At 31.3% G+C, this 13,845-nt stretch overlaps 1 protein-coding gene across 6 annotated transcripts in view; it reads left to right on the top strand.

Annotated features, from left to right (window-relative positions):
* Positions 1-4,512: 4,512 nt before the first annotated feature.
* The window catches only part of LOC117170182 (rho guanine nucleotide exchange factor 17), a 106,569-nt gene continuing 97,236 nt past the window's right edge, over positions 4,513-13,845 (top strand). For 3 of the 6 annotated variants that reach the window (XM_033356771.1, XM_033356768.1, XM_033356769.1), the window contains exon 1: positions 4,513-5,541. The gene's annotated coding sequence lies outside the window, so the exon portion shown is untranslated. Of the gene's footprint in view, positions 5,542-11,915; positions 12,110-13,845 lie in introns of those variants that run through there. The other 3 variants (XM_033356765.1, XM_033356767.1, XM_033356766.1) reach the window with 3 other exon arrangements.

Here is a 13,845-nt window from a genome sequence, read left to right as displayed (position 1 = left end):
TTCTCAACAGAGAAGCGATTCGATTTGAGTGAAATTTGACTCCCCTTTCCCGTTTTTGTCAAATGTCCACTTTTTGAGACCACCTGAATCCGAAAAACAGGTTTTTATGAATGTGTCTCTCTGTACGCATGTATGTCTGTCTGTAAGCACGATAACTTTTGAAAAAATTTATCTATTAGATTGGACTTGTATTCTCTTTTAGTGTCAAAAACTGAAGGCTTAAGGTTAACAAATCAAAAAGTGACAGCATTTTAAAAATGTTTGATTCTACATTTTTTCGAAAATCAAAAATTATCTGAACGGTTATTCGTAGTACTTGAAAATACGAAAATTTTCTCCTAATGATTTTTTTCGATACGACAAAAATTACTAGAGCTATAGAACATACCAAATTCAAAATAATAAATGAAAATGAACATTTTAAGCTGAATAACAAAAAATAATCTAAAATTTTATTTATCTGTTAAAATATGCAAGCTGCGACAAAAGATAAATGGATAGAAATTGTGCACCCAAAAAATATCTATAAATTTGTTATTATTCACTTTTTGGTAAGACGCGCAGTTTTGGCTTTATCCGTAAAAAATGAAGACGCAAAATTTGTTCACCCAAAAAAGATCTACAAATTTGTTTTGAAACATTTTATGATAGAATGCGTAGTTTTGGTTTTAATCGTGAAAAATAGCATTGACAATAAAAAAATCAAATCTTTGGGGAAATGATACAAGGTACGAAAACACATAAATGATAAACAATTCTTTGTTCCAATAATAAATACAAATTTTTAATAAACTTTTGTTATAAGAATACATTGAGAATAAAAAAAAGAACTTTTTGGAAAAACGAGACAAGCTACAATAACATTTTGACTAATAAAATTTTTCGTCTAAATTATATCTGCAAATATTCTTAGAGCGACTTTTCACTAGGATACGCATTTTCAATACCAATACATATTATGAATTGTAATAATATAAATTTATTAAAATTATAAATTTTGTATGGTAGCTGAGAATAAAAAATAGTACTTAATTAGTCATTCATTTTTATCATTTTGATTTAAAAATCAAATACTTTGGTTAAAACTTCATCTGTTTTGTTTGAATTCAACTGATTGACAAATCCTTATTTTGCTGAAAAGTAATTTTTGAAACTAAAAATTGAACTATTCCATTCTTTTAGTTAAAAGTTCAACGATTTGTTTGAAAAATCATCTTTCGGTAGAAAATTAATCGTCCGGGTTAAAAATTGATCTTTGTAGATAACAAATTCAATTATTTGGTTAAAAATACCATTATTTTCTTGTAAGTTAAATTATTATGTTGGAAATTCAACTATTTTGTTGTAAATTCCTCTTTTATGGTAGAAAATTCATATTTGATGGCAGAAAATTTATCTTTCATAATAGAAAATTCATCTTTCTTGGATGAAAATGTGGACTTTTTTGATGAAAAGTCGACTGCTCCTAAAAAATTCGTGCGTTTGAAAATTCAAATATATTTGGTTAAGAATGCCATTGCTCTTAGTTGAATTTTAATCTTTTTTATTTGAAAATTCGTCATTTGATTTAAAATTTATTTTTCCAGGTGAAAAAGTCAGCTTTCTGGTTAAAAATTCAACTGATGGTTGAAAGTTGATCCTTTAGAATTGAGCTAAAAATCTAGGTGCCACAGCTATGTTTTCTTGGAAGACGAAATCCAGCTAAACCATTTTTTTCACTTCATGGTATAAATCATCAGTCTTGTTTGAAAATGAATTTTGATTAAAGATTACTTTTTTTGTGTGTACAAAATCCATTATTCTTGCTTGATTATCGAAGCTTATATAGTTGAACACACAGCGAGGAATACACAACTCCGGGTAAGTTTTCAAGCTAAAAAGTTGAATTCTTTAGAAAACCGTTGACTTTTAATCCCGAAAAGATTAATTATAAACCAAGAAAAATGAATTATAAAAATTATCAACCAAACAATTACATTTACAATCAAGTAGTTGAACTTTTAAGCGAAAGGGACGAATTTTTAATAAAATAGTAGTAGTAGTAGTAGTAGTAGTATTTTCTTCTAAAGCAATGACTTTTTAAAACATTTGGGTTTATCACACCTCAAATACCAAATTGATTAGGAAAGATGGCACTAATATTCGTTGCAACTTGCATATTCCATGATTTTTACCTTGATACCTTTTGCAACCAGATTGGTTGTTTCTAACTTGAGATATGGTTTACGCATTAAATTTATCATCGAAAAAATTTCTTTTTTCAAAATCCCTGTTTCGAAAACCAACCCATAAATAGTATATTGTATTAGAAATGCGGAAAGTAAGGAGTTCCACACAAGTGTGAAGTTTGCTGTAACAGCCGGAAACGTCTCGGAGATGAGCCGATACCAAAAAATTACAAAAAATTTCTAAAATATTGAGTTTTCCAAAGCTTTTTGGAAAAAAGTCAAATAAAATTTACGGAAATTTATGGAAAATCACTTCAAGTTTGTCCATTTATAGTATTTATTACTAACAATCAGTCTTTCAAGCGTGAACAGATGGTTGAAATGAAGAGAGGTTATGATTCTGACAATCGTGGAAAGTAATTCTGAATCGAAATTCGCAAGTGCAACAGCAAAATAAGTAATCTGGCTCGAATTGCGCATGAGCAGCAGCTAGAAAATATCATGTTGCTCAAGGAGCCGAAGCGCAGCAACTAGAAAGTCTTTTTATAACTGCTTTTTACCAGAGTTTTAGATTTGGTTACTTCCCGTACGCAATACATTCCTCGAAAAGCGAACATTTCGTTCATGGGTTACAAACAAAATTTTTTTATGCGATTTTCAAGTTTAACAGGCCAAAATGCATTAGAAAAATATAGCAGCACTAAAAATATAAAATGACTGTAAACTAGTACTTTTCAACAAAATATATTTAGATTTTATCGTTGGGCTTTATTAATTTAGTTTAGATTTAGGGGAAGGGGGGTCAAAAAAAAGGAAAATTTCTTTAAAAACATGGAAAAAGAGGGGAACCGAGGAAGAGTAAATGCAAACTGAATTCATTGAACCCAATGAGGAAATTCAACTATTATTTGTTTGATTTGGCTATTTTGTTGATAATTCGTTTTTTTTATTGGAAATAAATTTTTGTGTCGGTAAATTGGATAGAAAACTCCACTGTTTTGTGGAAAATAACTCATTTTGTGTATAAAACAAATGAATATTATTTAAAATACTTCACACTATGTATAAACAACACATCATATTTCCGCCTGGGTCGATAGAGAATTCTTGCTGTAGAATTGAAAATCTTGTTGGCTGGAAAAGTTAACTATTTGGTTAAAATTGAAACTGTTTTTGGTGAAGTTTAGTATTTTTGTTTAAGAATTTGACCAATTGCTTACATATGCATTTTTTTGTGGAAAAGTTCTAGATTGAAAATACATATTTTTTTTTGAAAATTCCTCTCTTGCGCAAAAGTTCAACTCAATTGTTTGGGTTTTAAATTTAACTGTTTTAGTTCAAATTAATTTTTTTGTTTATTGAAAATTTAACTATTTGGTTGAAAAAATAATCTTTTTCTGTCGTAAGTTCATCTTTTCGAGTATAAAAGTCACCTGTTTTCTAAAACATTCGACCTTTTATCTTATAAGAACTCAACTCTTTTATTGCAAATTCATACCTTTTAGTAGAAAATAAATCTTAGTTGTTTGTAAATTTAAGAATATTCTTAAAAATGCAATACAAGTCAATAAAAAATTTGCAGCTTCTGATATTGAGTTCAATATGATACCTATGCAATTACTTTATTTAAAAGAATTTATTCTTTTATTTTGTTGACAAATTACCCTATTTTCACTGTATGGAGAGTCCCTTAAGCTGTGGAATCTGTTAAGATAAACTAAAACCTGGATTTCCGTGAACTGGATTTGTGCGTTCCAAGAATTGATGGTCTCTGCATTTTGGTGATGCGGGGCGCGAGAGATCGAAGTAGTGGCGGTGCTCAGTGAAACGTGACAAACAGCCTGAACTGCCCTGACTGTTTATGTTCTGAGTCCGTGGATTTGTGACGAATGCCACTGCAGGCCATGCCCGCAAGCATGCCAAAATCCACATTCCAGTGTATTAGGCTTGTATGATTTGCGTTTTATCGTAGGCGTTTAGGAAAGAAACCGAAGAAAAAATGTAGTTTTAAAAGGACAGGAGGGTGTGTAAGTTCATTTGTGTGTAAGTTCATTTGCTTCGTGTGATGATATGTGACGAAGAAGGGGTGGGGTAGAGAAAGTTTTCAAAAAAGCTTAACATAGTTTTTGAAAGGCCGCTAAATTCAAAATTTGAAACAAATGCCAGAGCCTTTTAGTACCGGACCCAGTCTGATCTTCTGCCTCCAAGATCTTCGTGGTCCCTTGTTGTCGTGTGGCCTCGAAGAGGCGAAGGCTTTGCTCTGATGTAACCCCCTTCCAAGTTCCACAGACCAACCAGTATAGTATCGTCTCGATTACAGTGCTGTGCGTACGTCGGTGAAAAGTTGGGTCCGTAGACGGCCTTATGTCGCGCACCGTGTTAGCTATGCCCAAAGTCTGGTCCGGTTTCATTTCATTCTACTTAATCCTAACTCAATCTAATCTCAGGAAAAAGTGTTTTATTCAACTCCATCCAACTTCTTTGTTCCCACAATCTCACTTTCTCCAACCGAACCTCCGTATCTCCAAAATCCTTATTCGGGAACCGTGATTGGCTTTGGTACTACGAATTTGTGCAGCGGACAAATTTTCTTATTTAAAATTCGTGAAAAGTGAAGATTTAAAGTATGTAAATGATCTCCAAGTTAAATGCGCTTATTTCACTTTTGGTAAACATTTCAATGAAATGTGTGTAGATTGCAGGAACAAAGGTATATATTATTCTCTTTATTATAAATCTTATGATAAATTATTCAGCTTTCTTTACTGGAAAAAAGATATGAACTTCAGTGCACTAGTTAAAATAATATATGATGCTAAACCTTTATTGAAATATGATCAGGATTTCTAAACGTGCGCTTCCTCGATCATACTTGCACTTTGTTGTTGAGCGAGTCGTGCGTGAAAGTGCCTTTTATTGAGTATGTGATTTTTCCTCAGTAATGCACCGATCATGTGCATGAGGGAAACGCGATTTTCGTCTGGGACCAGAAAACCGGATTGTGGATTCAACGCCGGAGGAATGTAATGAAGTAAAATGGAATATAGTCATATTAAAACTGTCAAAATAAATTGATTTTAGAACGACTGCAAAAAGTGCGTGAACCGTCGAAATCAGATGCGATTATGCGTGTAATGTTAAGCGGTGAAATTTCGACCGAAAAAATTTCTGCAACGCAGCGAAATTGAGGAACGTGTTCGGGGAATGAAATCGAAATACGGATTTCGCACAGTCTGCTTGAGGATGATACTGAAGATATTCTCACGAATGTGGATTGAGTAATGATTGTTTACTCGAGATAAGAGAAACTTCGCAAACCGAGTCCGGATCGAGGATATAATGCAGTCTAACGATTTTTCCACTGATAACGGATGTAAGTTATTTTTTTAAATAAGAGAGAAGATCCTGCTGAGAAATTTTTTTACAGAACTTATTTTTATAATATAATTGTACAGTTTATAATTTTTAAGTAAGCTCACAGTAAGTAGAAAAATGATTGAATGGATTAATAAAAATATAATTTAATTAAATCATTTGTAATCATAATTGAATAGTAATTAATGGGATAAAGTATTTTTCGTCGGAAGAAAATTCATTAATGACTTTTCTTCAGAATAATGACATTTTGAAATAAAAAGTAATCAATTCTTTTACCGTTAATTAACTCATCCAGTTTCAGAGGCAGTCCCTGGTCGCTGACTAATATTGGCATGTCTTGCCGGGTTTGCACAGGTCCATGCTTTTATTTCGAAAATCGACAACAAATGATATAAAACAATTTTATTCATGCCACACACATTCCTCAGAATGTTTGCGAAAAATGCTTGATTTATTTTTCGAGTATGCAATTCTTCAATAAACTAACTTAGGCTAAATTAAACGCAAAATTCAAATCTAATTTAACATAAATATTGCCAATAGTGGCAATAATTTTGGATAATAGTAGAAAAATAGTATGACATGATATTTTTTAAAAAATAAACATTTATATTGTATAGAGTGTGTCAGAAACAATATTTGAAATTAAAAACAGTACAGCACTGAAAAGTTTGATTTCGGGTTTCTTGTAACGTGTGTGAAATTTAAAATTACCCAGCGGGCACGACATTTGAAGACGTTTTTAGGACGTAAGGTTTAAAAGATTTTTTTAGAACGTCCAAAAAAAAAACCTTCTATGCCTGGCCAAAAAACGTCTAAAAACGTCGAATGTTCCAAATACGTCCTAAAAACGTCTTTGGAACATTGTATGGTTTTGAAACGTTATTTGGCCTGACTAAGGACGTTCTAAAAACGTCTTTAGACATTCGTGCCCACTGGGTAGATCGATATAAAAACCGTAGGTCCCATAGGGCTAAAATAAGTTTAAAAAAATCTTAATTCCCGGAGTTTCAGAAAAACCGCTAATATTAAATTTTGTCGTAACTTATGTACGATTGTACATAATACGTCAAATTGGAAAAATCTTGCAAGATTGCACTTTTGTTTTGTTTTTATTGAACAGAATATTATATTTATAATCCTTAAGAAACTTAAAAAATTCGTAAAAACGGTATAAAAATGTTGTTGAGCCTGTAGAAATTTTCTCGCGCTTATTTAGTTTACAAAGAAATTCATATTAGCGATTTCGATTTTTGCACAACTTTGAACATTAAACTTCTGTCACACAGGTAGGTCGTTTACGACCCTTTCAATTTTTCACGCTGATGTATTTGATTGAGTGGAAAATTGGTTAGTATATTAATAAATTAATTTATTGACTAATTCATTAGTTGACTGATTAACTGATTAATTTACTGATCAACTGATTAATTAGTTGGTTTTACGCTCAATTAAAAAAACCTGTGTATCGGACGATTAAGATTTTTTTCATAATCTTTTTCCCCGTAGAACCTTAGAATATGGATCGATCTATTTAAAATTTAACACAGGTTATAGGAGACCCAAAATTAAATTTCTTAATGCTAGGCTGATTTAGATTTCCTTTTTTTTCTTCATGATCTACTCTAACGTTTACCGAAATTCGGTGAGCTTAGACAATGCGATAGAAAAATACACAAAATAATAAATAATAGATGTAATACCTTGAATTATATTTTTTCTCGCGTAAAATCCTATATTGATAAGCAGATTCTAAACATAACCTAGAGCAGTGCTATTTTGAAGTATTAAAATTTTATGGAATTTTGTAAAAAACTTGTGAATTCAATTTATTGTGCCAAGGTTGCTACAGAATTCTGATTTTCAAATTCTCAGTCTTTTACTGAACATAATTTCAAAATGCAGAAACTCTGAAAATTAATTTCTAACTTACTAATTCCAAGAAAATTACAAAATTTGCTCAACGAAAAATTTAATTTTTAATTATTTTCAAGTGCCAGGAATTTCCACATACCTAAAATTCTTTTCATTCTTTAAAAACAAATTAGTTTTTATTTTGATCAATTTTGAGTCATTTCAGTTTTTATTAGCGAATCATACAAAATTTGAAACAGTACGATTGAAATATACATTTATTCATTTTTTAATAATCCAATTTGAATTTATTTTATGTCGAAAGTTTTGGACTTTAAAATGTTCAACCAATAAGTATATTACAAATTAGAATAGTGCAATTTAGGAATATTTGTCGTTAAAAAAGTCGAAGATTTAGTTTAACCCACGACTTAGGATATTAATAAAAAATAGATAAACTTATTGTATTATGGATAAACTTTATATATGTTATTCGTTGGGGATATTTTCGAGCTCGTAATTTTTGCTGCTTTAGATGGTAGGCATGTTACTTTAGCCAATGAGGGAAAAATTTTTTAAATATTTTAAAAAGATATAGAAATAAATAGTACTTTTAGCGGGCGATTTCGAGAAAATTGTGACATAGTGGAATTTTTCTAAAAACATTGGCATCACTGAAAAAAAAGGAAAATAGTATCATTAGTGGCGTGAGTCTAAGACCTGCGATTAGAATGGTGGCATAACATCGAAACACTATTTTTTGTGAACATAATACATAATCAGTTTTTATTAAACAGCTCAGGGAAAAATGATTTAAAAAAGAACAAACAAATTCTGCATAGTTACTGAATTTCTAAAAAAAGCAAGACTTCATCATAATAGATTTTTAACCTATTTTCTTTTTTTCTTAATTTACCTTACAATAATGCGAATTGGATAGTTTTTAATCATAAATAAGGGGTTCAATTATATTTTAAAGACAAAAAAAAGACTTTTGGGACATATCATTCAAATTAAATAATTTTGTATTTTCAAAAATTTTCATTTAAGCCTACAAATTCAGAGCAAGCTGGTTCAAATCTTTTTATTTTTTTATTTCCACAAAAAATATTTTTTTGATGTTGGGCACTGGTCTCAAAAACGTCACTTACTGGCCCTTCTTCCTTTGATTGGAAGCAGCCATCGAGTTATGCAAAAAATAAATGTATGATTTACGGTTAATTATTGAGACTGTCAATCTCGGACAGTGACACAAAAATTCAGCTGATACTTATGATCTTTTGCACTTCCACCTTCGTAATAAATAAATTCAGAAAATGTACTAAATTTTTGGTATATATAATTGGTCTTCAGAGACTTCTGAAGATATCCTGAGATTTTTTATCTTATAAGACGAAGAATCTTTTGAAAATGTCTATTAAACACTTTTTAAATGTCTCCATTAGGTAAATATTATTTGCAAACATATTGTTTGAAAGACTTTTATTCATATTATATCGTTGTTATATTTTTTAATTTTCTGGCGCATAAATATAAACAAATTATATAAAAAATCCGCCAGGTCCCGAATATTTATTACACATAATTTTTATACTTTACTTCATAATAAATTTTCAGCGGAAATTAGGCATTTTAACTCCTAAATTATCCAAGTTAAATTTTTTTAGCAAACTTCAAGCTGCAAATTGACCAAGTGGAATGTTCCGAAAAGCTCACTATAGCCGCCAAAAAATTGAAACCTATTTGGTCCATAATTACCCGTTTGATGTCAATGAGTATTTCTTAATAAAAATTCTTTAATTCTTGTAATTTAATTTGAGAGAAACTAAACAAGAGGACGGTTTTTAATAACATATGTTTATTAGACAAGCAATTTTTGTTTGAAAATTTTTCCCATAAAAAGGGAAACATTCTTCTTTTTTAGTATTTTAGTATATGTACTCATCAGTAATTGCATTCTAATTTTTGTAATTCGATTTGAATAGTTTCTTCTGTAGATATAGAAAAACCAGAAAAAGGACCATGAAAGATAATAATAAACGAAAACTAAAAGAATGGAAAAAAATCATTACCACGAGAAACAATGAATATTTTTTTTAAGGCATTCATATTTCAAGAATTATATATAATTGCTACCTTAATAATAAAACACGTATACAAATTTTGTGACTAAAAAATGTTAAATAATGGTGCAAAAACATCGAACCTTTTAAACCTTCTAGTTTGGACATTAAATACTATTTTACGGCCAAAAGGCTTTATATTTAAAAATATATATATTTCATGCACCCAATCTAGATAGTATTTTCTGTCCAGGTACAGAGCTATTTTGACATTCGTATCATTTACGATTGAGAAAGCATTAGAATAGTTCGAAATTCCACACCTCATTTTTTCAACGGACCTCCACGTTCTGAAAGCCCCTGATACCGAAATTCAAGTTCTGACGATGGCGCCCGTCCGTGAACACGATAACTCTCTAAAAAATAAACAGATCAAATCGAGCTTTGGCAAACTTCTTAAGTCCTAAAAGGAACAAAGAGTTTCTTAACCAGACTTTCTTGACCAACGGTTCTGGCTTCATCCATCGAAAATTTTAATGCAAAAAACAAATATTCCTATTTTACGCCAAACAATTTTAATGTAACATATGTGGTTTTCAAAATTATACAATTTTTATTTTATCCATTTTTTAATAGTACTCGTAACTTTGGTTTCATTTATAGAAAATACTATTAAAAAAATGATTAAATTCAAATTTTAATCAAACGATATGAGATACGGGAAAAGTCTAGAAAAAGACTTGTTTGAATTTTTGTTTCATCCATAAAAAAATGTAATAAATTTTGTCAAAAACATAGCGCGAAGCGCAAGTGCCGCGATGAGAAAGTGTACCTTAAAGCCTATAAAGCTTTGAGCAATTTAACCTTTAACTACACTGAAAAACGATATAGCTCAGAGAACAAGATTTTTGTCCTAAGAACTAGAAAGTATAGTTCTTGCACCAACACTACCGGATGATTCTCACAACTGTACTAGTAAACGCGTAGCAGCTACAAGAGTATTCCTAAACGTCATATTGCGTCACGAAGGATACAAGTTCGTGACGTGACAATACGTGATATGACAATTCTTTCGAAAGTTATGATGCTACAAACTAAAAATCTACGCGCGTTCACACACACACATTCGCGAAACGCTTTTTTCTTGTTCGCAAGGTCTCAAAACGTGGAGATTTGACAAAAAAATACGACACGAAGAAGCTTTTAGTAAAAAAAAAAACCCCTCGAGCAAATGATGCTTCTCATCTATTTTAATGTTAGAGTCAGACGTGTATGCGAAGCCGTGTATTATTGGTCCCACGACAAATCAGTATAGTTGCCTCACCGATACCGCATGGGTCGAGTCACTTTATACCCGGATTTCGTTTAACTAAAATTATGTATATTTCGAGCGGCAATACTCTTTTTTCCGTTTATACTTAATTACGTAAAAAATATGTTTTTCTAGGTTTCATTAAAGCATTCCGAAAGCAAAGATTAAATTTCAGAGGGTAAAAGCGCTTAGTAACACATTATCGAGCGCGAAACTGACAGACGCGCGCCCTAGGCGCGCTCAAACTTGCGAGCGGAGCGAACCGCGTGCGATGAGACTGGTCCCGCACCGGAGAAAGCTATCATTAAGCCACCCTGATCGTGCAATTTGGTTTGCCTTGCGTCAGGCGCATTATAATTATATTTCTTCGATTGCAACACAAAATAAAAACAGTTTTACTAAAAAATAAATCTGCACTTAAAAAAGAATGATATTTCGATTACGCATGCAAAATAGTACTTCTATTATCCACCGACTGGACATTTGATTGTCTCTAGAGTGCACCACGTTTGCATAAATTTTCAATTAGATTACTCATTTTTAAATAGGAAACCAACTTTGAGTTGAAAGGTAACAAATTAGTCACATAGGTAACAAGTGACTTTTAATTTGAAAATGCAAACTCGCTCTTATTGAATTTAAAATGATAAGAAAAATAAAAGGAAAATGTGTGACCCAGAGATTCTTCCGAGTTGGAATACAATACAAAATTCTTGCAGACAATTGTTTCACAGAAGTTGTTAGTTCTCCAAAATTGTTATGATAAGCGCTAATTTCTATAAAGCCTTCAAAATTCGTGAGTTTGAGAAACAAGCGACTACTACAACTCGACATGATTTCTAACATCGACAATGTATATATAAATATAGCACTAGGTTCTCAATACTCTCATGGCCAGAGTCTGCGCTATTTAGAAAATCTTCGGCTTAGCGGGAGGCACTTCGCGGCAAGGGAGCTTCTTCGTGCATGGCTTTCACTTAAGAAGGTGGCCGCACCTCCTCCTCCTCCTTTTCTTCTTCCTCCGTCTCCTCCGCATCCTCCTCTTCCTTCAGCTTCTTATCCTCCTCGATCTCTGCACTCGTATTCACCGCCAGTGTTCGAGTTCACATTTTGGCGCATGCCACGATGCATCCCGTTTGCATTTACCTCGCGGTGAAAACAGCCTTGAAATAGGTGCACACGAACTTGTTCACTGGTGCTGTTTATGCTTATAGTGATCGATTTTCGTGGGATATGTGCCGCAAAATCGTTAAGTCGACTCGTGACCAACGGAAGTAACCGGAACATCCGGAACTGAACGCAGCGGCACGGCGTATCATGCAACCGTTTGAGAGGTAAATTACAAGTGCTTAAATCACTTGTGCAAACCTCTGCAAATTTTTTACACGTGACGATTATTATTATTATACGATTAATTCTTGAAATTAGAAATTTACTTAAAAGTTGATAAGAGATGGTTAATAAGGGAATGACAATTAACCATTTTTACAATAAATACTTCAAAAACTGAAGATTATTTCTGGAAACTAAAAAAATACTTGTTTTTAATTTGATTTCATTTAAATCATTATGCGTTCTTAATTTTTATTGTGCGCAATTAAATAAGTCAACAATTAGATAAAATTTCTGGTGCAAAACAAATGAAATATTATTTAAACTTCAGTTACATCCTTCATTACCTGAAATTTGCATTACCATATTTTTTTTATATAGACGAGTGTTTAGAATCCTCAGAAAATTGGAGTAACCAGCTTTGCCAGACCTTGCTCCTTTCTTGTAGTAATTTCATGATCAATGAGACCGGATTCCGTCAACTTAATAATCATCCTGTCAGCAGCTCGAACATCCAATGATCCTGTTTCTGATTAAAACTAAATAATTTTGTAAGATAAACCCGTAAGTGCTGCCTGACAGTTTTCATGACAAGATTACCATCTTAATGTCTATATTCTTCAGTTTCCATCTTTAATGTTGATCCTCATAATAATCAAATAAAATTTTTGTGGTAAGTGTATTTTTTTCAACTTTGAAAGAAAATAGATGGTGTCCAGTATATAACATTCGGCTACTTCAAAAATGCGGAAGCCCCAAAAAGAGTCGAATCAAGCATCGAACTGAACCAAACAAAGACGAATATTTCAAACCATCTCTCGATTTTTCAATCTGGAGGTTCAATTTTTATAAAAATTTTTATTGTTGAGAACCTGCATAGAAATAATTGGAAAAAATCTTAATCCTGCTTCATATTTTTGGCAACACCACCGACTCATTTGCGTTGCAAATAAAAAATATATATAAAGCACAAACTGCAATGCATTTATTATACTTTAATTATGTTTAAATTATTTTAATTATGTTGCATTTATATTTTAGAGATAATGCGATATAATATATTTTGAAGAGAAACAATTTGTATGAATACTCACTTTCTACTTGATTATTTGGATTATTGTGTTTTCCCTTCCATTTCAGAAATTTATGAAATTGATAAATTCGCAAAATAAATAACTGTACCTATAATCCCTAAATAACCTAATTTTTATAAAAACGCAATAAACAGAATTGCGAAGAATCCCTTACGAAATAAAATAGGATATTAAAAATTACACCTGAGTAACAATTAGGCATTTTTTCTAAAGCGGAAGAACAAACACATAATTTCGCATAACCAATCATCAATACTTTACCTTTTGACTTTTCTAAAGGTCTATTTTATTTGATTCTAGAATACAAAATAAAACTTTGAGCCTGACTGTACGTGCAGAACATACTTAAGCTATAATGATATGATTTCAAATACGTAATCCAATATATATTTTTAAATATGGTAAATATTTTACGTAACAGAGATAATGATCTTTAATTTTAAATCTGAATTTTGCAGTTTTGAAAATAAAAAATCGTAAATTTGTATGACTTTAACTTTGCAAGTGTTAATTTTAAATTGTTTTCATATGAGAATTATTGTCTCTTTGTAAGGCTTCGGGTTTGAATATATTCAATTTTCAAGGCTTTTACTTTGAAAGTGTACAACTTAGACACTAATTGAGAATTATCGTCGTTTTTAATT

The sequence above is a fragment of the Belonocnema kinseyi genome, chromosome 3 (genome assembly GCF_010883055.1).
Source record: "Belonocnema kinseyi isolate 2016_QV_RU_SX_M_011 chromosome 3, B_treatae_v1, whole genome shotgun sequence".
Classification (NCBI taxonomy): domain Eukaryota; kingdom Metazoa; phylum Arthropoda; class Insecta; order Hymenoptera; family Cynipidae; genus Belonocnema; species Belonocnema kinseyi.
The sequence above is the reverse complement of the archived record's forward strand: the minus strand, read 5'-3'. Positions and strand labels throughout refer to the sequence as shown.